The sequence below is a fragment of the Parasteatoda tepidariorum genome, chromosome 2 (genome assembly GCF_982258835.1).
Source record: "Parasteatoda tepidariorum strain Cologne lab strain chromosome 2, Ptep-v5.0, whole genome shotgun sequence".
Classification (NCBI taxonomy): Eukaryota; Metazoa; Arthropoda; class Arachnida; order Araneae; family Theridiidae; genus Parasteatoda; species Parasteatoda tepidariorum.
The window spans coordinates 103,702,768-103,727,619 of NC_141756.1; the positions used below are offsets into that span (position 1 = coordinate 103,702,768).

The 24,852-nt window shown below is 29.7% G+C and overlaps 1 long non-coding RNA gene across 1 annotated transcript in view; it reads left to right on the forward strand.

Annotated features, from left to right (window-relative positions):
- Positions 1-12,681, forward strand: part of LOC147815965 (uncharacterized) — a 168,097-nt gene extending 155,416 nt beyond the window's left edge. The window contains exon 3 of the long non-coding RNA XR_015431485.1: positions 12,426-12,681. This is a non-coding gene — a long non-coding RNA (uncharacterized LOC147815965). The remainder of the gene's footprint in view (positions 1-12,425) is intronic.
- Positions 12,682-24,852: the final 12,171 nt, after the last annotated feature.

Consider the following 24,852-nt stretch of genomic DNA (forward strand, 5'->3'; position numbering starts at 1 on the left):
TTTACAAAACTTGGTTCCCCTATATTCACTGAATCATTACTAGATTTTTTACATTTTCACAAAAATAAACATTTTAGAAGGAAAAAAAACTGTAGACCAATTTATTCCAGCGAAGTATCGCATCTAGACCGTATCAGAGCGAGTAGCCAAATCTTTCAACACAAAATAAGCACCTTTTAAGTACTTTTTAAGCACTCAAAAATTATTTGTAAGAACTATATACATTAACAAAATGCAAAATAATTTTCAAAAGACTTTGCATGATCATGATAAAATAACTAGTTTCTGAGAAAGAACTTTTTTTTTATTATATTAGCCATTAAAAAATGATCAAGAGATTTTTCGGTTCGATTGCAGAGAGTGGAAAATAAAGCTTTAAATTGTGAATAATCTTGCAAAATGCAGCAGAGTTGCACATGAGATTGCAATAATCTCACCGAACACAGTTCATTATAAGCACATGCGTACTAGGAAGTATTTCATTAAACTTGGAAAATGTGCGCTTTCATACGCTATGGACTGCTGGTAAGCTGAAATAGTTTGTGGTTGAAAAAAAATTCTCATTTTGAAAAAGGGGAAATTAGCACTTTTTAGCAACTTTAGGAGCTTTTAAGTAACGAAAATCGAAAATAAGCAGTTTTTAAAAACGCTACGCGCCATGCGTATTTTTACAAAATTCTAAGCGAATTTTTTCCTAACAGATTCCCCTGGCGAGCCACGTACCACGTAGGATAGGATAGGAATGTCAAGCAAACAACAGCTCGAGGCGCTCACCGAAAGAAGGAGTTGCACTGAATGACTATAAGATGACCACGGAAACTTTTAATTTATTATGCAATAAAGTAAATAAATAAAGTTTGAGGGCGTTAGAATAGTATAGAGAAAGATCACATATAAAACTAAAATGTTCTTTAAATTAATAAAAAGAAAATTGCACACGGGTGCAACGACCTTAAACCATGAAAATACACAAATAACTATTGCAATTTTAGAAAAAATGATTTTTGACCACTAAGAATTTGAAGGGAAAAAAAAAATTTGAAAAGAAAAAAGAAGTTTTAACAAGATATATCGACTCGAATGGCGACAGAATGTTGATTTTAAATGAGATCATTTAAGACGATAGTTCAATATCCGGCAACGCCTAGGTGGATTTAATTGCCACTTTTAGGAATACTATTGTAAACAATCTCAGCAATCAAAAAATAAGAATTAAGTTTTGAAATCGAATTTGAGAAAATAATTCAACTTTTTTAATTCCTTTCTTCTTTTTTTTAAAATTAAATTATGATATGCAGAGGCATTTAATATCCGATCATTTCTTTGCAAACGTTATCGGCATAAGTTTGAAATCCAGCTTTTAATAAAATATCTTTATTAAATAATGCCGGAAACTGACAGGCAAAGTATAAAACGATTTAAACCTTTTACTTATTGCTTTAGGCCAAATGACAAATTGGGAAAGGCTGAAATACATTATAAAATGCTAAAATATTCGAAGAAAAAAAAAGTCATTGCTAGTAACATTTGGAAGCCTCCTTCAGAGGACGCCATAGCAAGGGGGAAACTTTTCATTGCAAATTTTTTTTCAGAGCCATAAATAATTTAAAATTGAAAGTATAGAAAAAGTGAGTTCTGACGAACCTAGATTATGCCATGAAATTTCAAATACTAAAAAGAAAATTTTAAAATATCAAAATGAAAAAAAAAATTAAGATGATAACTTAGGATTAAGCAATATAGAAGTTCTCTTGTAACATAAAACGTTTTATAAGTATAAATATGCAATAGTTTTGAAAGGAAAAAAAGTTCGAAAAAATGTACCAGAAATTTCAAAGGACACATTCAATAGTGATTAAAATTTCCAAAACAATTTAACAAAAACTATCGCTTAACTTAAAAAGATTCAAATATCATATTTAGGTTGGGTACCTGTATATAGTCAACTAACTGATTCGGGCGAATCTTAAAGTCGCCATAAATATTGAAGTTAAGTTTCATTTCAACAATACATACTTGTGAAAAACTTTTGAGATTTAGGTAACAGTTTAAAGCAGAAAATTGTAACATTACAAATAAGTTTAAATACTGTCCTGAACTAATAAAATATTTCGGAAAACTAAATCAGATACAGAAATTAAGAATAGAGATAACCATTGCAAAAAGAATAAGAGAACAAATGACATACATACAAGAATGGGAATTACCATATTATTACTAAAATAAAAAAGATAGCTGGTTTATGTTGCTCGAAAAAGTACCAGCAAATTGCTATGTCATTTCAATTACTTCCATGCGCTTTCGATGTTTTATAAGCAATCACGACTTTCTTCGTGGTTTTAACGTGCTGCTTCAAGTTCAATAGCAAAAGAGGGGAGATTTTCGTATCGTGATCTGTGGCAGAATAATCGCCAAGTCTTAGCAACTTCCGACCTCGCGAGAAACTAAAATAAATTTCACAGAAAGGGTCCAACTCGAAGAATATAACTTGTAGCCACCCTTTTCTAAATGTTTTTTTAAATTTTTTTTATTATTTTTAAATCCGTCCAAAATCAATTTGGCGATTGTAGTTGGCGTGGCAGATCACGATACGGAAATATCCCCCTAATATCTTATCCACTATCTTCCCATAGGCGAAATCTAAAGAGTTCTATGTTTGATTACTCGTCGATTGCCTAAAATATACTTAGAACATTCAGAATGACACTAATGTTAGAACCTTCATCCACTTAGATCTATCTAATTAAATTAATGATATAAAGTAAAAATAAAAGTTATTTTTAATTTTTCCGAAAATGTCACGACCTTTATCCACTGAGCTTTTTAACTAATACTTAATTCGTTGCTCAAACAAACATCAAGTGCAACTTAGCTATCTTATTTATTTCAGGAATATCAAATTTAGGTCACACAATATTCATTCATCCAGTATAACAAGCTATAGACCTATTTAGTTCACAAAAAAATGCATACGGATTTTAGTCATATTCATGTTTAAACACGCCTAATTTATCTGAGTGATTGATTAACTTGTTGACTCCATTATACACTAACAGATCTGGAAGAAGAAAATGTTAAATTGGCGACAATGCATAAAATACAAACATCTGACGATACTTAAAAAAAATGATCCAGACTGAAAATAACAGATGCATCAAAGAATTAAAATAAAAAGTTCATTAAAAAAAAAAAAAAAAAAAGGCAGGAAGTGGGGTTTTGAATAACAAGGTCGTTTTCTTAGGAAGATCAAGAGAAAAGTTGCCGACCTTGCAACTTTGCAGGAATGCTGAACAACTGCCTCCTCAAGAAGACAGAGATGGTGGAAGATGCTAGAAAGGAACTCAACTCTGTGGGTGCGGTAGATTTTGTTCTTAGTTCGTAAAGGATCCCATTATGAAGGAAAAAATTGCCTCTACGTTATCAGGGGTCTGTTTTTGTAAATTTGTGCTAATAGGATTCGGTTATTTCAAAAATCCTTCTCAAGAAGTTTTTAAATTGTAAATGGGAACAAGATTCTGCTCAACAATTGCTGCTACTGAATTAGAGACGCAACATACAAATATTTGGTATTTAGCCTATACTGCTCAAAGCAGAATATTCATTTCGGACGAATAATGAAAACAAAATCACTCACGTTTTTAATAATTTCAATTGACACATTTTAAATAACGCAACTTAGTTATGTATCACTTTTAATGTGTTACGCATTAAGTAAACTTAAACAATTCGTAAATTTATAATATTTAAAAAAAAAATGGCATTTTTATTTACATAATATTTTATCAATTAATTTTATGAATAAATATTTATTGCTCAATTATTTATTTAAAAAAAAAAAAATCATTTAACATCAATAAGAATGTGTACACGATGTTTGTAAAAGTAGAAATATTTTCTTAGAATCAGGGCTGATTGTGCTCCGGAAAAAATCCGGATTTCCGGAATTTTCGCTAACAGTGATCCGGAAGTTTCCGGAGATCGAAGGTCCAGACGTTTCAAAAAATCATTGATCACAGAAGTTTCCGGAAATCAAATTTTCAAAGGTGGAACTTAAAAAACACAGTTTATTTTATTCGTTTGTAAGGGAGAGCCAGTGAGATGCTGTATAAGCTTATATTCATGATAAATATTCATTTTTTATCAGTAAATAGTTGTTATAATCATAAACTCAAGAAAGAAAGACATATTTGTTAATTTTAATTACTTCTTCAGGTCATCTTAGGTATGTGTAAATGGTAATTGTGTAGAATTTTAAATATATTTTAAGTAAACTAAGAAATATTGAGAAAAAGGAAAGAAACCTTGTTTAAATTTTTTTCTAATTTTTCAATTTAAACTTTTTTTTTTAAACTCAAGAAATTTTCCGGAATTTTGACTTGGACTCGCAATCACCCCTGTAGAATACTACATTTGGAATTCAAACTTAAGCTAACTTGGAAAACTTAGTTCGTTTCGAACCGTTCCCCCCCCCCCCCGGGAAGGGTTTATTCGATTGACAAAACAATAATGAAGATAAAAAAAATATGTGAAGGGTCCGTTTGTATGAAAAGCTATTTTATGAAGAGTCTGTTAACGGACTTAAATTTCTTCTTAACAGACCCCTGGTTATGAGCAAACATCTTTTACTCCTTTTATTTATATTTAATTTTAGCAATAAGGAATACTTTAATATTGCGTGTAAAAAAATTGCATACAAGCATATAAGTTGTTTTTTTAATTTTATTTTGTCGTAGTTGATTAATTTTGCTCCAAGTAATAAAATCACGATTTCGCCTGCTATCAAGAACACATAAGATTTAGAAAGAAAAAAAAATTGATAAATACTCTAGAATGAAAACAAAAGATGAAATTTAGACTTACAAGATATCACATTGGATTTTAAAGGGGGGGGGGGGATAAGATAACAAGTTCATTTTATAAGTTTTAGAAGGATGGATTATAGTCTATCAAAAAAAAATTTAAATAAAGAACAAAGAGAAAAGAAGATAGAAAAACATAATAGAACGCATTTCAATTCATTTAAATAAGATGGAATTTGGAAAATCAAGAACACATAAAATTTAGGAGAAAAAATATAGATATTCAAACAAAATTGAAATTAAGACCATCAGAAACTCATAAGTTTTAGAAGAAAATATTCGAATATGCTCTATCACATTATGTATTCATGTGTTTCGAAAAATTAAAAAAATTTTTTGGAAACACTAACAGTGATCACATATAATTTTGAAGTATTTCTAAAAATGATAAGTGTTGCTGTTGGTGTACCTAAAAATTACAAGTGATTTTTACTGTCAGTTTCTAAAAATGACATGTCACGACCAACCAAGGTCAATAATTAATTTTGGAGAGTCGTGAAAATTTTACATTCAACTTCTGTTTTTCATTGAATTAGATTATAAATTTCTAGATCATCATAATTAAAACAATATAAAATACATTATTAAAGGTAGTTGAGCAATTTTAAATTTCTTCGGCAAATAAAAGATGACAATAATCGTTTCTATTATTCATACAAACAAGCATTTCTAATTTTTTAAAAACACATGTGTCATTAATACTAGCATTTATAACATCAAATAATTAATTTGATGAAATAGTAAAATATCATTTCTTCAATATAAATCCGTTATAATTTTTTTCAGTTAAAGAATTGCTGTTCATTTCTAAAAAAAAAAAAAAAAAAATTCAATGCCAAGCAAGGATGAAATAAATCGCAATATTTAGAAGTTTGGGAACCAATGGGTTACATAACCCATAATAATCCCATAAAAATTTTAATTTAAGCACACAGTATTTATTGTAATTATTATATTTAAAAGTATTTATTATACTACCAAGGGTCTGTCCAGATATTTTGTGAAAGGTCCTGTTTTTGTAAAATTGAGAAAAAACTATTCATAATTTGTGAATATAAAATAAGCGTTAAGTCACATTCCTTCAACCAGGGTCCTGAATTTGTGCAAATAGAGTCCTGTTATTGCAAAAATTGTTAAATTGTAAATAGATAAAAGATTCTGCTCAACAATTGCTGCTACTAAATTAGAGATGCAACATACAAATATTTGGTATTTCGCCTATAATGCTCAACATATTCATTTCGGACGATTAATGGAAACAAAATTAAATGTTTAAATGCTTATTTTCTCATAAATTTCAGTACAAAATAATAATTAAAAAAAAAAAGCTTTTAAATTTGTATATCAATTAATCCCTTTTTTTTTAGTTTATTATTTTCGAAGAAAATTTATACACACATATTATTTTTTACCTTGCCTTTAATTATATTTCAAAAGCTTCAAATTTTTCTGTCATTTTGATAATGAGTGAGAATTACTTTGTGAAGTCAAGGGTCTGTCCAGACATTTTGTGAAAGGGCCTGTTTTTGTAATTTGGGAATATAAGATAAACGTTAAGTCAGTCACATTCTTTCAACCAGAGTCCTGCTTTTGTGCAAATTGGGTCCTGTTACTGTAAAAAACCTTTTCAAGGAGTTTTTAAATTGCAGATAGATACAAGATTATGCTTAACACTGTTAAATTATAATTAAAAAAAATTACAATTCCAAAAACAAACAGCAACTGCTGCTACTAAATTAGAGATGCAACATTTAATATTTGGTATTAATCCTATACTGCTGAACGCAGAATATTCATTTCGGACAAATAAAGGAAGATTCGTCTGCCGAAGACATAACTTAGCTCGTTTACGTCTGTCTTTCTTTTTCTTCCCCCTGGGAAGGGTTTATTCGATTAACAAAACAATAATGAAGATAAACAAATTTGTGAAGGGTCCGTTTTTAAGTTAAAATATTTTGTGAAGGGTCCGTTTTTATGAGAAGATATTTATTAAAGGCTCCGTTAACCAGGGGTCTGTCCAGACATTTTGTGAAAGGTCCGTTTTTCGTGAAATTGTGAAAAAATTACTTACATTCTTTCAACCAGGGTCCGCTTTTATGAATTTGTGCAAAAAGGGTCCGGTTATTGCAAAAAACTTTTTCAAGAACGTTTTAAATTGTAAATAGATACAAGATTATGCTCGGCACTGTAAAATTATAATTAAAAAAAATTACAATTCCAAAAATAAACAGCAATTGCTGCTGCTAAATTAGAGATGCAACATTTAATATTTAGCCTATACTGTTGAACGCAGAATATTCATTTCGGACGAATAATGGAAGAATCGTCTGCCGAAGACAAAAATTAATTCGTTTACATCCATCTTTCTTGTTTTCTGCCCTGGGAAGGGTTTATTCGATTAACAAAACAATAATGAAGATAACCAAATTTGTGAAGGGTCCAATTAAAAGAAAAATCATTTTGTGAAGGGTCCGTCTTTAAGTTAAAATATTTTGTGAAGGGTCCGTTTTTAAGTTAAAATATTTTGTGAAGGGTTCGTTAACGGACCCAAATTTCCTCTAAACAGACCCCTGCGTTAACGGACCCAAATTTCTTCTAAACAGACCCCTAGAAGTATACACATAAAATAGAATAAGAAGATAATTTAAAAATTGAGGATCAAATTCAGTTATTACACATACACATTTTGATAAATTTTAACGATGATATATGTGAGTGCCCTTTCAAAACTCTAAGGGCCCTTTTTCTGTGAGGAAGCACCTTGCCTTTTTTTTTTTATTCCATGAAAAACTCTGTTAATACTGCAATCAAAGTGGTGAGTGATATGAGTTAAAATGTTACCAACCAAATTAATGCGGTGGTACCACTGACAATGCGGAAGGAAAAAAATTCAATTTCAAACACGAATTAGTCATACATAAAAAATGCAACGTCGGTTAATACTACAAACACTCATATTCAAGCATTCCGAAAAAAATTATCAAACCCCCAAACAAATTTTCAAATACCAAAAGAGCAATTCTCTCAAACAAATTATCAAAAAGAGCAATTCTCTCAACAACCGCAATCAAAACATTAAAAAAAAAATGCACATTACCTTGAAGGGAATTCATTCCTTAAATATCGCGGTTTATCCAAATTCAACTGCGGTAGATCATGCGTTTGAAACCACAAGTTCAGAATCACGAGCAGCAAGCAAAGCAGCGAGAGGTTTTGTTTCAGATGCAGCACCACTACTATCAATCAGCGCGAATGGTTTTTCCATCGGTGTTTTTTGTCTTAACCTCTTTAGTGAACCTGGTTTGTTTTCATTCGTTCTCCCCCCACGCGACAAGGAACACCCCACCCTAGTCGGGCGGAGGCTGTGTGTCGTGGGCAGGTAGGTCAATTGGAATCCATATATGGGGCCCCACAGAAAGTTCGGCAATGCATATATAGCAGTCATGACGCAAGAAAGGTCAAGAAGCTCATTATCATCTTAACCAGGTGTGACGTAGAAAACGTGGGCATTGAAAACTTTTATTTTACCGAATAACGTCTCACTTAAAAAAGAAACTCGTTTTGTCATAGAAATAATAAAAAAATGTAAAGAATTAACCAGACTTTGAAATTAAATTTAATAATGATATGACCAATAAATAATACGGGAATTTTTTTTAATGAAAAAATATAGAATGTAACTCACATGTTTTTAAGAAAAATTTTTACAGGGTGCGTAGCCGAATCTAAGAACAAAAAATAAGCACCTTTAAAGTACTTTTCAGATTTTCAAATCCATGACTTTTCATGACTAAGTCCAAGATTTTTCATGACTTAACGAATTTACTATTCAAGTGACACGCGCTCTTAATTAAAATAGTTTAAAAAAATAGGTAATATAAACAATAAAAAATAGTGGGATTGTATGTAAAACTTTGTAATTTCAAATAAAAAAAGACGAACGCTTTTGGGAGTTAAAATGTTTTAAATTTGGATGTTTTAACATCGTAAAAATTATTTCATTTTAATGTACATAATTCAATTATAATACTAAACATTAAAATAGTATTCGTTAAAAAAATATACATATAAAACCATTTTAGAATTTGTTGTGGGATAAAAGAGGCACGTTATTTCTAGTGTTTATAATTATTAACCAGTTAATGGCTTCTTAAGATTTATTAAAAATATTACAGCACCCATTTGTTTTCTAGTAGCAAAACAAAAGCATATTGTATTTTATTTATTTTTATACCTCTTTCATTTCATCCAAATAAAAATTTTAAAACTAGAAATTTCTATGTAAAATTTATTAATAACGACGCAATTTAAAAAAAAAAAAAAAATTTAGGCATAAGAACACTGCGACCATCATTAGCGAAGTTTCAGAAGGATCACGACCCATTAAATAAGTAGTCTTTAATTTATTATATGAATTCATTTATTGCTTCAGTGTTCTTCCCAAGGGTTTTTTGAAGGGCGGCCCGCCCCGGTTGCCCTTTGATCCTCATAAACGCGCCCTCCTCACCCTTTTTATAAACACAAACCGCCATCCCTTAAAAACACTACCTTTTAATTTTTTTTTCAGGAAAAGGTTGTTAATGATAATTATTTAACTTCATTCCTTTTTATTAAAAATTTTCCTATACTGTCTAGTTATATAGTTAAAATTTGCATGATATTCGGTCGCACAGATATTCACATCTTTTATTTAGGGAGGAAGTACATAAAAGATTATTTTAGAAACTTTAAATTTTAGTGATTTTAAAATTTACCATTTTTTTTTTTTTAAATGATTACCTTAGGTCCGAGATAGCTGGTTGGTAAAGCACTGGGCCCATGTCCATTTGGTCATAGGTTCGATCCCTGTCGGCCGAAGACTTCCCGAGTAAATGGTGAGCGATGCAAGTTAAAACTGTCCGGTCACAAAGTTCTCTATGTTCCCATAACGAATCATACCTCTAGGGGTACTGTACTGATCCAGGAATTTCCTTGTCTTCTGGATTGGGTTCAAAATGACAAGGCTACGGAGTTGAATATTAGCAGTCGTAAACCCTATTTTTGCTTAATTTTTTTCTTTTTGAAGAAATTTCATAACTCAAGATTGTCTTTTAGCTTGCCTTTAATTATTTTTCAAAAGCTTTCAAATCACTTAGTGAAATGTATGCATATAATAGTATAAGAGGATAATTTAAAAATTGAGGATCAAATTCAGTTATTACATATTTTGATAAATTTCAACGGGGATATAAGTGAGTGTCTTTCAAAACTCAAAGTGCTCTTTTATGTGAGAACTCAGTTATATTTCTTAACATTTTATTAGTCAAAAAGTAACTTACGAATTTGACAGTATCTCCCCCAAACCTGTCACAGTTGAGGAACACAGAAGTATCTTTCATTATTCCACGATAAATGTTCTATTTGTTCATCCAACAAATTGACACAGAATCCTCAAAATAAGAGTCACTCCTTGAAAATAAAAAAACAAATTTTACTATTAAATATTTATGCATTTCCATAAACTAACACTTCAAACATTAAAGAAATAAATACAAGCTGTTTATAAAAACAACAATTTATCACGAGATCTGACCCCAATTTTAGTCAGGACACAAAAATTCCTGCCTTGAGTCAAGAATCTCCAAGTTCCTGTTTACGTTATACTTTATGAGTAAACCTTTACAATTGCGCTAACAAGTCGTAACTGGCCACGCGTCTTGAATTAATTAGACACAGAAATAGCATATTTGTTAGCTCATATCATTTCAGTATGTCCTTTATTTCCTTCTCGAATTATAATAAATTAAATATATAAAACTCTTATTTGTATCGTTTTTTTCCCCTTCCTTTTATGTTTAAAGCTGTCTTTCGAAGACTCTTGTCGCCAAATTAAATAACGCTTTTTTTGGGAATGTTTCAGGGTGCGTATCCAAATTTTTCAACAAAAAATAAGCACCTTTTAAGTACTTTTTAAGCACTCAAAAATATTTTTAAGCACTATATGCATTAACAAAATGCAAAATAATTTTCAGAGACTTTAAATGATCATGATAAAATAACTAGTTTCTGACAAAGAACTCTTTTCTTGATTACATTAGTCGTTATAAAATTATCGAGAGATTTTTCGGTTGTAATTTTGAACCCAATACAGAAGACAAGGGAACTCCTGGATCGATTATTGGGAGACATTTGCCTTTGCTGAGGACCATTTGATCCAACTAACCCGCATTTACGTTACATGGAGAGGAAGACCACGAGAGCCTCCCACGGTTAACCTGACGTCAAGGGGACTCTACCGCTGAGGACATTTCGCGTCAGCACTGTGGTCGGTGCAAGCCGGATGCGGAATTCGTATCGACTGGGATTCGAGCCCGGTTCGCCTCATTGGAAGGCGAACGCTCTATCCCCTGTGCCATCGCGGCTCTATTAATATTATTTGATATATTTAATGTGTTTAAAATGTTTATTTTGGAAATGGCTTTTCATTGTGATGGAGGAAAAGAATTTGCGCATTTTCGAGAGAGCTGACAGGTGGACGGGATAATTACAAAATACCATTTAAAATTTTATTTTCCTTGGTTATTAGAGATTCGAAAAATACAGTTTAGAGTGTTTTGATTGTTCGTTATGAAAATGATTCTTGATATAACGAGTGAATAAAAAAATAAAAAATTTAATTTGTGATAAGACAGTGGATACACATTGAGTAATTTAAACTCTTCTAGACGTTATAGACCTTCGCAATATTAATGAATAAATAACTTTTCTTTAAATCTCCCACAATAAGCCCGTTAAAATGGGACTTGAACTTAGGATCCATCCACCCCATCCAGATTTTATAATAGGTTTACAAGAACAATTAGTACTTCGTCTAATGAGTTGGGTCATATTTGCTTACACATTTCGTGATTACTAAATTCATACAAACTTGTGTTTAGATAAAAAAAAAAATCTAAAGACTATTTGGCTTTGAGTTCCGGCTAATACATTAGGCTCTTTTTTTAAAAAAATTTTGTATGAAATTAATGACTTGAAAGATATCAGATCAATGTTTTTGATTAAAAAATCTGTTTAATTAATAAGATTTTTTTTAATGTTTAATAAAATTTAAGTAAATTATTTTCAAAATAATAATAATAATAAACGGCTGAAAAAAGTTTACTTTTTATTTAAATTGATGTTTGAACATATAATTCAGCAACAAATTTATTGCAATTTCTTTTTCGAAGGAAACTTTACCTACTGATATCTACGCATTTAAAAAAAAAAAAATTAAAAAAAGGGAAAGTAATGAAGCATTTGAAAGCAAGTACTTCATATTTGTATACAACTACTTTCTCCTTTAAGCAACATTCTATGTACTCGGTATCATACGTAAAAAAGGGTTCCAAAATTTACACATGATTTGTTGAATTTTGCACCATTTGATATAAAATGTTGAGAACAAAAAGAAAAGACAGAGAGGACAGGTGGTAGTTCAAAGTTATTGAAAATGGAGCACAACGGAGAAACAAATTCATTCAGAATATTCAACAATATTTTAAACATCGATGATTCATTCTCGATTAACATAATTTTTTGTTTCAGTAATCTGAGCTGGCCGCCCAGATCATGCGATTCAACAAAAGAGGGCTTTTTTTTCCCGAAGTCTTAAGATTTATGCCGACCACCCATGCCTTGATGATGAAGGAAATAAGGCCTAATGCCTAGGCCTAGAGGTTGAAAATGTCGGCAAAAGACAGTTATGGGGCAGCAGAATTGTGGAAGTCATTTACTTCATATGCTATTATACTGTATATTTTATGATTCAATAAAAGCTCCACAATTATTAATAATAAACCTATGCTTCGTTCGATCAAAATTACTTTGAGTCAATTTTGGAACACTTAGTATAAAATATTTACAAACCTACACAAAAGCCATGCCTTTCAAGAAGTTAAAAGTCCGTTTAATGATAAAATATTTCGTGAAGGGTCATTTTTTTTCTTCCTAGATTGAAATTGCCAGTTACTCGATTTCTTTTTACACAATCGTCTGCTAAAAAAATCATAATCGTCTGCTACAGTAAAATGGACGAAAAATTTTCCTCAAAAGCAATCCTTACATTTCCGAAGTAAATTAACATAATACTAATAAACTTAAGTAACATAACACCCGGATGTATTCTCATAAATTAATATATAAAAAAAGAAAAATGTGTGAATATATGTCTTCGTCTTAAGTTCATATGAACAAGAAAGGTCTTTCACCATTTTTTTTTTTTTTTTTTGCCAGTTACTCGATTTCTTTTTACATAATCGTCTGCTAACACAATGGCGCGCTTTTAATTAATTGCCGCGGTTAAAAACTCTATAACTTTTGACAGCTGTTATAATCTTGCCAATTTAAGCGCCGTTAATGCAATTGTCCTAATACCGTAAATTGTCTGCCTTGATTAGTAAGTGTACAAAATAGCATTTGATAATCAAGGAAGTTAAATTGTTGCCAATTATTATCTAAGAAGGGAAGAAATTTTTCCCCGTGTTGAGGAAAGTGATTACGAAAGTTTAATGCTCTTACGAATTGTCATTCGGTCGCATAAAATAATTATAAGGAATTTTATCTAACCAACAAAAGTAGTTGGATTAAAAAACATCAATACACAGGAAATGATAATGTTTAAAATGTAATTAATTAAACTCAAAATATTTTTTTATTTATAACCATTATTGTTTTAGAACAAGTTAAAACTCGTTTTTCCACCAGTCTCGACCTAATATTAAAATGTAGAAACTAAATTTTCGAATTATAAACATATTAAATTCATATTTTATATGTTGTTGTTAAATATTTCAGGAGTCAGTCCAGACAATTTGTGAAAGGTTCTGTTCTTGTAAAATTATGAAAACTATTCATAATTTGTGAATATAAAATAAGCGTTAAGTCACATTCGTTGAAGCAGGGTCTTGCTTTTGTGAATTTGTGCAAATAGGGTTCTGCTATTGCAAAAAAAGCTTTTCAAGGAAAAAAGATTTAAATTGTAAATAGATACAAGATTATGCTCAACACTGTAAAATTATAATTAAAAAAATTGCATTTTCAAAAATAAACATCAATTGCTACTACTAAATTAGAGATGCAACATATAAATATTTGGTATTTAGCCTATACTGCTGAACGCAGAATATTCATTTCGGACGAATAATGGAAACAAAATCACTCACATTTTTAATAATTTCAATTGACACATTTTAAATAACACAACTTAATTATGTATCACTTCTAATGTTCTATGCATTAAGTAAACTTAAACAATTCTTAAATTTATAATATTTTTTTAAAAAAAATTGACATAAGTTAATTTTTATTTACATAATATTTCATCAATTAATTTTATGAATAAATATATATTGCTCAATTATTTATTTACAAAAAAATCATTTAATATCAATAAGAATGTGTACACGATGTTTGTAAAAGTATAAATATTTTCTTAGAATACTACATTTGGAATGTAAACTTAATGAAACTTGGAAAACTTAGTTCGTTTCGAACAGTCTTTCTTTTCCCCCCGGGAAGGGTTTAACTCTTTTGGCATTGTTTTTGACAATAGTCAAAAATTGAATCAAAACGAATGGCGTTTTCATATGCTACGGATTGGGTTGAATTAATTGTGAAAACGTTGAATAGCAACAATGTAAACTGTGTTTTTTTTTTTTTTTTTTTTTTTTTTTTTTTTTTGCATAATTCAAAGTGAAAATCAACATGGTAAAGTAAAAATCTCATTTTGAAAAAATGAGAAATTAAGCACTTTTTAAAAACACCGATTGAAGAAAGCACCTTTAAGGGCTTTTAAAAAATAAAAAACGAAAATAAGCCACTTTAAGCACTTTTTAAAAACGCTACGCACCCTGAATTAGTAATTCATAAAATTAAATCATAAAGAATATAATTCGTACCACAACAAATTATTAAGATATAAAAGTTTAATCTCAAACAATAAAAGCATTAACGACTTTAAAGATCTCTTTTTGGGGAATTTAAGCAAGCATTATTTCGCGTCACCTTAAAGTAGAGGGGTTGGGGGAGGGTGTGATTCAAGGACAAATTTATAAGAGCTCCACTTGAATCAACCACCTCTTTAGCACTTTAATCTGCACTGAATCAAACCTCACACAAGCAGAATTGAGAAGAAGAAAAAAAAAACAATAAAAATTATAAAGATCTTGAGTCTTGTGGATCTTAGTGGAGTAAAGTGAGGCGACAACCTTCAGTTGCATAGCCGAGAAGCTATTTATATTACGCGGAATGGCAACAAGGAAAATTATTGTCTCAGCTGCTGAAGCAACGTTCTGCCGGCGACATGGCAGGGTGAGACTCACTCTTCTCTGTTTAAGTAACTCATTTTTCTTTTTAGAAAAAATAAATCGTCACTGAATGGTAATGAACTCGCTAAAAAGTACTACACACACATTGAAAAACAGAACATATTCTTAAGATATACGGATGTCACTGGAAGTAGGTCATAACATTCTTTTAATGTACAAGTTTCTCGTTCTTAATTTGTAAGAAATAACCGTTACTGAGTCATAACAGTTATTTTAAGGTACATGAATTACACCCTAAAAGCACAAGAAATAAAAGTTTTCCCAGTTATAAAGAAAAACTGCTCCTAGTGTATAAATCTCTAAAACTACAGGTTTCTTTTCTTAAGTTTTTAACAACAGAAGAAATAACCCTTCTAGTGTAATGAAGTTATTTTTGAAGTACATATTACAGGGGTGGCCAAGCTCCTTGATAGTCGAGTCATTTTTCAAAATTTGAAATTTTTCGCGAGCCGCAATTAAAAAAGTATGAAAAAAGGTATTAAAATTTTATATTTATTGAGATCATATAAGTAAAAGTACAAAATATGTGTATTGAATTTAAATATTAAAAACTAAACACATTTATTTTACTTCTCTTGATAATTCTTTAAAATTTGGTGAATAATTGGTGTCTGCACTTCTCAGTAATTCTTTGAAATGCTGGTTAGTTAATACCGATCGGTTTTTGGATTTCACGAATTTTAAAGTGGAATAAAATGATTCAAATAAGTACATTGTTCTGAATATTGAAATAATTCTTCAATCAGCCTTTTTTAATTCAGGATACTTCAATTCTGGTACAAATTTCCAAAATTCAATAATCGACGTCGACTTATATTTTAATTGTAGAGCTTGATCTTCTTGCATCTCTATTAATTCTAATTCTCCAGATGCTTTTTGTGTCATAATTATGTTGGAAATGGAAAACTCACCTTGAATTGAACAACGATGCACTTAGTCTTTCATATTTGTTCTCAGTAATTTAAAAGACATTTTGAAACACATACGGAACGATAATAATTTTTTTAAAAATATAATAGCACAAAAATTAAAAGGGAACTCGGGTATATTTATCGAGAGCCACAAATAATCCTTTAAAGAGCCGCATGTGGCTCGCGAGCCGAAGGTTGGCCACCTCTGACATCAGGGTTGGGTTTTTGACGTCAAAAAGTGGTTTTTGACATGACAAGGGTATAATACTGGTTTAAACCGTCAAAAACCCGTCAAAAATGTCAAAAACTGAAGTTTGCCAAGAAAATATATAAACTTCAAAACTACCAACAGTTGCCATGCATTATATTGAAATTTAATTATACTATAGGTAATCAGCAGGTTTTAAAATATTTTTAATTAAAATTAAGGTAAAATAACAGATTTAAAATCTCAGAAATTTATATTCAAATGCATGTGAAGAAAAATTTTGCCCACAATTTTTTTAAATATTTATATTTTGAAAAAAAATTTTTTTTTTTTGATACTTAAGAAAATTAAAAGTTTATTACTATGCATTTTTGACATATAAGGAACATATAACTAATATTTATAAGGAATTTATAAGTTATGTTGTATAAATACAAACTTGATACAAGTGTATGAAAAAAATTTTTAATGTTATACCGAATATCTTTATTATCCAGTATGTTAATTTGAATTTAAAAGTAGTTATATTTGGGAATAATGATAAATATAATTCATATTGTTTATTATATTTATTTATAATTATTACACTTAACATTTTAAAACAATTTTTACCTCTTAATTTTTTTCCCCCACTTGTATTAAGAATACAAATAATGCATATCTTGAAAGCAAGAAGTAATTATTCAACAGCTGAATATTTAGATATTCAACAAAACTATATCGTATTCAGCAAAATGAAATTCACAAGTATTTGGATAAACTAAATTTTCAGCATAGTAAATGAATAGGCTAAATATCCTGTAACTCGACACTAACTACTCTGTGTATTTAACAGAAAGCACTTAAATTTGTATTGTCTTATGTTAAAAAGATTATTAAGAAGATTTAAAAGAATATTAAAAAGATTTTTCTTTAAAAGATGTCTAATGTACAAAACTGCTAATGTTTATCTTTAAAAATGTCTAATTTTTAGTATAATCTATACTATACACTAAATTTGGTTATAAATAAATTTCTTAATAATATCACTGGAGATTTTCAATAAAACATGAAAATGAATACATAATATTACATAAGATGTGAGCTTTCAAAAGTACAAGATTTTGGTTCTATTCAAAATATAAGTGTATCTTCAAAATTTTAAATTTATTTTTTCTAGAACATATTTAGAAACACTATCTTTTATAAAAAATATAAAAATTTTATGTATTAATTAAATTTCACATATGAATATAGGTTTTTGACATTTTCGACATTTTTGACAGTGAGGTTTTTGACGGGACGGTTTAAACCATGGTTTAAACTGTCACATGTCAAAAACCTGCCAACCCTGTCTGACATATTACATGCAAAGGTCAAAGAAATAAAAGCGTTATAAAAAACAGAATGAATAATTAGTTATTTTTAAGGTACATTTTACATGCATCACTTGTTAAAAAACACACAAAAATCATTCCTAGTGTAATGAATCATAACAGTAGTACATTTTACATGCATTACGTTCGAAAATCACATGAAATAAACATGTTCCGAGTGTGATGAATCGCAAGTTATTTTACAAGCATTAACATCCTAAAAGTAAGAGAAATAAGTGTGTTTGTTCTCACCCAGGTATAAAATGCGTTCCTAGTGTACATATCACTTGGAACGGAACAGGGTGCAAAAGAAAAAACAGACCACCCTGAATAACTTTTGAAGTAATGATCGGATTTTCTTACCTTTTACCAATACTAGAGAAATTAATTATATCAGTTATTTTAAAGGTACATGTTACGTTCTTGATTATTCAAAATTGATTTTGATCTAATTTCTACTCCACGTAAACAATTTAACCCTAATATTTGACTCAAGAATTATTTTGTCTTCTGAGTTATTGCTTTTTGTACTCTAACTCAAAAATTAATGGAGATGAATGTTAACTCATAGACTGTTAATTGAAGGTGGAAAAAAAAAAGATTTTATGGGGCATACGAAAGAGACGAAAATGAACACAAAAAAGTACGAATATTTTTATTCCAAAATGTGTTAACAATTAAGAGAAATTCTACCTATTTTTTCCAGTTTATGCAGCAAAGTTTGTACTTTACCATGTAAAGTATGGTTTGTTAAGCTTACCTTATGCTTTATAAAAATTTTAAGAATTAAATTTAACTTTTGTGACGAAATCATAAAAATCAGAGTGTTTAAGTAATCAAATGGTGAAGTCTTGCTTAAAATGATAAAGAACAAATTAATACCATAAAAAGGTATTAACATGAAATTCTTATCAGTAGTATAGTATTAGTAATCTAGAATTAATTTTTATATGAATTATATTACTATAAGATATATTTAATCTGTTAGTAAAACAATAATAATTCAATAAACTAAAACAATTTTTTAAAATCTTTATCTAATATAAGCTTCAAACTCATTCTTAATTGAAGTAAATTTTTTTAAAAATTACTTCACTTTGCATCAGTTGATTGAACATGTAGCCAGTTAAGGCCGATTCTTTGACAAAAGAATATAGATAAATACATTGTTCAAAAGAAGAATTCTGTTTATATTTCGATGAATATTTTACAATTCACAGAATAACTGTAGTCCTATACATGTTATATTGATTCTTGCTCCTGCTAACTAAGGATCACTCTAGTTCCCTACATATTAAATCAGAGCTTGCCAAATGCGACAAAATCATAAATTCGGCGAATAGAATTGTGGTTTGGCGAATGATTTTTTTCACTTGAACGAAAAATATATAATTTTTTTTTTTTTTAATATTTGCATTTGGCGAAGGCTTTCGAAAATTGGTAACTACTTTTGATCTTTGGCTAATAATTTGAAATCTCTAGCTCTGGCCTGGTATATGCATGCCTGCCAACTAAAATTTTATAAGGTAGCTAAGCTTTTGCATTCTTTCTTGACTCCTGTTAGGACAAATTTGGTTTAATAAACTTTTGACTACCATTACATTTAAATACTTCAAACATACATAAAGAAAACATGTTTGTTTTCTCAATGTTTTAAGTGATCTGATGTCAAAAAACTGAATTAAGTACCGCTGCATAAAAAACTCTTCTTTTTTTCCCCCACCACTGGGAAAAAACTCTTTTGAAGTGTATAAAAGTTGGCAGGTTAATTGTACACTTGCAGATTCACGATGACCTATGATAACTGAATAACATTCTAAATAGTTTTACTTCTTAAGTGTGCTAGTGGTAGCTGCTAACATAGCATTTTAAATCGTTAGCGTCATTCAAATGATCGCCAAGATTTCGCAAATTTTTTATTTTTTTTGCTGCTATAACCCAAATGTGAGACTATAAAACAATGCATCCATTATATAAGGGAAAGTGGGATAAGACTGAGAAGCTAAGATTCGAAGACCTGTTGAAGCTTAACTCTTTGGCCTAGAAATTGTCAGATTTAATCAAGATATTCATCGTTGGTATTCAAGATTTTCTTTGATCACGGTTACGTAAAATATATACTATTTATGAAAAGTCATACATATGATGCTTTTTTACAAGAAAGGCCTAGAAATTGTCAGATTTAATCAAGATATTTATTGGCGGTATTCAAGATTTTCTTTGATCACGGATACGTAAAATATATACTATTTATGAAAAGTCATACATATGATGCTTTTTTACAACAAAGGCCTAGAAATTGTCTGATTTAATCAAGATATTCATTGGTGGTATTCAAGATTTTCTTTGATCAGGGTTACGTAAAATATATACTATTTATGAAAAGTCATAGATATGTTACTATTTTATAAGAAAAAGAAAAATCAAATCAAAAATGTTTTCATAACAAAAGTCTATAGAAATTCAAATCATCTTGCCCAACTAGTAGGGCAAGACCGGGTACTACACACGTTAACTCTGAAATTAGAAATACTAACTAACACTTTAGTGAAAAGGTAGCAGACATTTAAATTTTATATGATAATTTAAGAAAATTAATTAGGTATATAATTTACGTGTGATGTAGTCAAGGCTGTACTCAAGCAGTGGAGATAAAAGGACAATTGTCCTGAGGCCTGGGACTGCTGAAGGCCTAGCAAAAATTCCTGGTAATAACATAGGGCTTATTAATTAGTTTTTTTTCCTTTTCTTTATTAAAAGAAACTTACAGAGGATTTCTATATACATATACATAGCCGTGATGGCTCAGGGGATAGAGCATTCGCCTTCCAATGAGGTGAACCGGGTTCGAATTCCGCATCCGTCTTTCACCGACCACAGTGCTAACGTAAAATATCTTTACAGGTAGACGGATCATAGGTTCTAAACCCTTTGCCGTCAGGCTAATCGTGGGAGGTTTTTGTGGTTTCCCTCTCCATGTAACGCTAATGCGGGTTAGTTCCATCGGAAAGTCCCCACGAAAGAAAATTTCTCCCAATATTTGATACAGGAGTTCCCTTGTCTGCTGGATTGGATTTAAAATTACAAGGCTACGGAGTTGAACATTAGTAGTCGTAAACCCAAAAAATTGGATCGGCTGTTCAACGAGTGTTATAAAACAAAATAAATAATAAAAAAGGCCAGCAAATCGCACGTCATCTGGGTCCTGTCAACATATTTAGTAGATATAAGATTTAGTTCGGTAGTTCAGCTTCTCACAAAACAATGAAGTAGGTTGAACATTCGCTTCAAAGGCGACCTACGCTTACATTTGTCCAAAAACCCTGATATTCAAACTTTAACTGAAATCCACAAGGCAGTCATTGAAGAGGTAAAAATTAATTAATTTAGTTTTTTAAATTTGCAGTTTTTTTCTCGCCTTTTAGTTTATAACGTTTTCAAATTTTCCAGATTGCATTAAAATATAAGTAAATTTCAATAAAAAGGGTACTCTTCTTTCAATTATTTCGCTTCAAATATCACTTCTTTATCAAAAAAAAATTGAACGGGATAAAATTGTTTCCTAATTTACATTTTAATTTAAAGTAAAATCAGGCATAACTTAGCATATATTAATATTTATTGATGTTCACTTGCTGTACCCTTTTATTTTAATCCAAAAGAAAAAGGGGTCGATAAATACCAGCCAACTTCTAGAAGGGGGGGGGGCAACAAACAGTTGGGAACCGCCCTTCTAGACCCTGGTGTTTCCAACTTACATGAGGCCGGGGCCGCAATTAAAATCAAATTAAAAATAAAAAAAAACCCGCAGATTTTTATCAAATTGTACAAAACAAAAGTAATGAATTACAAATTAAAATAAGAAGTAGATTTTTACCTGAGAAATAAATTTTTTTGCACTGTTGGTATATTAAATTTCACAGAAAGGAAGAAATAAGTATTTTTTTAAAAAACGAAACCCATATAGATTGTTTACGAATATTGTCAGCAAGAAAAATGACAACTAATATATTTTAGTTCACGGGCCACAAAAAAGGCTTCGTGAGCCAGTTGGTAACCTCTGTTTTGGACTATAGTCGAGTTCAGAGTTTTTCCGTTAAAAAAACAGTTTGATAATTGAGGTTACCATGTCTCACCCAACGACCCCATCTCTCCTTCGTAAATAAATCAAAATTGTTATAAACTTGCTTATTTTTACATCGTTTTTGCTTATTTTTGTTGACAAGGGTAGAGATCTATAAATTCTGAATTAAAAATACTCTGTATTCTCATAAGAAATTTAAATTTTACTCAAATGCATTTAAAATAAATTACTCTAATAAGTTCAGATTATGAAATAGACCTTATAAAAAAAATGTTACGAAAATAAATTATGATTTATTTTCAGTTGTTTATTGAGTGTGTATAACACTAGCAGGGATCTGTCCAGACATTTTGTGAAAGGTCCGTTTTTCGTGATATTGTGAAAAAATTACTCACATTCTTTCCCACCAGGGTCCGCTTTTATGAATTTGTGCAAATAGGGTCCGTTATTGCAAAAAAAAAACTTTTTCAAGGAGTTTTTAAATTGTAAATAGATACAAGATCAGGGGTCTGTTTAGAAGAAATTTGGGTCCGTTAACGGACCCTTCACAAAATATCTTTTCATAAAAACGGACCCTTCACAAATTTGTTTATCTTCATTATTATTTTGTTAATTGAATAAACCCTTTCCAGGGCATAAAACAAGAAAGATGGATGTAAACGAATTAAGTTTTGTCTTCGGCAGACGATTCTTCCATTATTCGTCCAAAATTAATATTCTGCGTTCAGCAGTATAGGCTAAATACCTAATATTTGTATGCTGCATCTCTAATTTAGAAGCAGCAATTGTTGTTTATTTTTTAAAATTTAATTTTTTTAATTATAATTTTACAGTGTTTAGCATAATCTTGTATGTCTTTACAATTTGAAAACTCCTTGAAAAATTTTTTTTTTGCTATAACGGACCCTATTTGCACAAATTCATAAAAGCGGACCCTGGTTGAAAGAATGTGAGTAATTTTTTCACAATTTCACGAAAAACGGACCTTTCACAAAATGTCTGGACAGACCCCTGAAGATTAAGCTCAACACTGCAAAATTATAATTAAAAAAATTTAATTTTAAAAAATAAACAACAAATGCTGCTTCTAAATTAAGAGATGCAACATACAAATATTTGGTATTTAGCCTATACTGCTGAACGCAGAATATTCATTTCGGACGAAAAATGGAAGAATCGTCTGCCGAAGACAAAACTTATTCGTTTACATCCATCTTTCTTGTTTTCTGCCCTGGAAAGGGTTTATTCGATTAATAAAATAATAATGAAGATAAACAAATTTGTGAAGGGTCCGATTAAAAGAAAAATCATTTTGTGAAGGGTCCGTTTTTAAGTTGAAATATTTTGTGAAATATTTTGTGTGTTCAATAATCTAGATTTTAAACACTTATTTACTACATTAGGAAATTTAGAGGAGAAGTAAAATTTCAGCAGTATAGGCTAAATACCTAATATTTGTATGCTGCATCTCTAATTTAGAAGCAGCAATTGTTGTTTATTTTTTAAAATTTAATTTTTTTAATTATAATTTTACAGTGTTTAGCATAATCTTGTATGTCTTTACAATTTGAAAACTCCTTGAAAAATTTTTTTTTTGCTATAACGGACCCTATTTGCACAAATTCATAAAAGCGGACCCTGGTTGAAAGAATGTGAGTAATTTTTTCACAATTTCACGAAAAACGGACCTTTCACAAAATGTCTGGACAGACCCCTGAAGATTAAGCTCAACACTGCAAAATTATAATTAAAAAAATTTAATTTTAAAAAATAAACAACAAATGCTGCTTCTAAATTAAGAGATGCAACATACAAATATTTGGTATTTAGCCTATACTGCTGAACGCAGAATATTCATTTCGGACGAAAAATGGAAGAATCGTCTGCCGAAGACAAAACTTATTCGTTTACATCCATCTTTCTTGTTTTCTGCCCTGGAAAGGGTTTATTCGATTAATAAAATAATAATGAAGATAAACAAATTTGTGAAGGGTCCGATTAAAAGAAAAATCATTTTGTGAAGGGTCCGTTTTTAAGTTGAAATATTTTGTGAAATATTTTGTGTGTTCAATAATCTAGATTTTAAACACTTATTTACTACATTAGGAAATTTAGAGGAGAAGTAAAATTTCAAATATATATACTTCATCGGTGCCGAAAAGTGCTTTGTCACTTAAGTATAAAAATCTTAATTTTGCTTAGGCACTGAAAAGTTATCTAATTTAGCAGAAAGTTTAACAGTTTAATTTTTTGTACTGGTATCGCTTTAATAAATACTACATTTTATGTTATTTGATAATTAAAAATAAAACACTGTTATTTGCTTTAACTAAATAGTTTGCAAACACATGCATTTTTATACTATAAATGAATCAATTATAAACCAAAACAGTTTACATAACTCAAAATTGTCTCAACATAACATCAAAAACTCAATTAAATTATAATTTTAAATGAATTATTAATTTAATAAAAATTATCTATAAAAATTACATTCAAAACTTATCGTTTGACGCAGTGCTTTTAATAAAGATTTTATGAATATATATATAAAGAATCAATACGAAAACAGAACTTAGAACACAAAATATTCATTGAAACATAAGCAGAATAAGATTAATAACTTATACGCTTGTAACGGTTTTCTTACTTTTACTTTTTCAATAATACTTTTAGTTGCTTTTTGGATAACAAAAAACAACCGTTTTTAGTTTTAAAAAATACAAACGATAATTAGAGCATTTTTATTATTATTATTATTTTGGATTTTCCAGTGTTTCAATATTAATAAAGAACGCCTTAAATCATTAATTAGAAATTAACTAAACTTTTCTTACTTCGTCATACATTTCCACCAAATTATTCTGACGTAACATTCCACGACACCTGATAGAATTAACTTAGAACCAATCCTTGTGTTTATGCCCGAGTTCAAATAAGCACTAAAAATCGTCTGTTTTCTATCAAGCAAACGATTCGTTTGGAACATTTAGAAAAGTAGTTTCTTTCGTGAGTCAGCAGCGAAACGCTCCTTATTTCTTTGCATGCCTCGTTTTCCGATGTGAGAGGCTTTTACTTCATTTACGGGG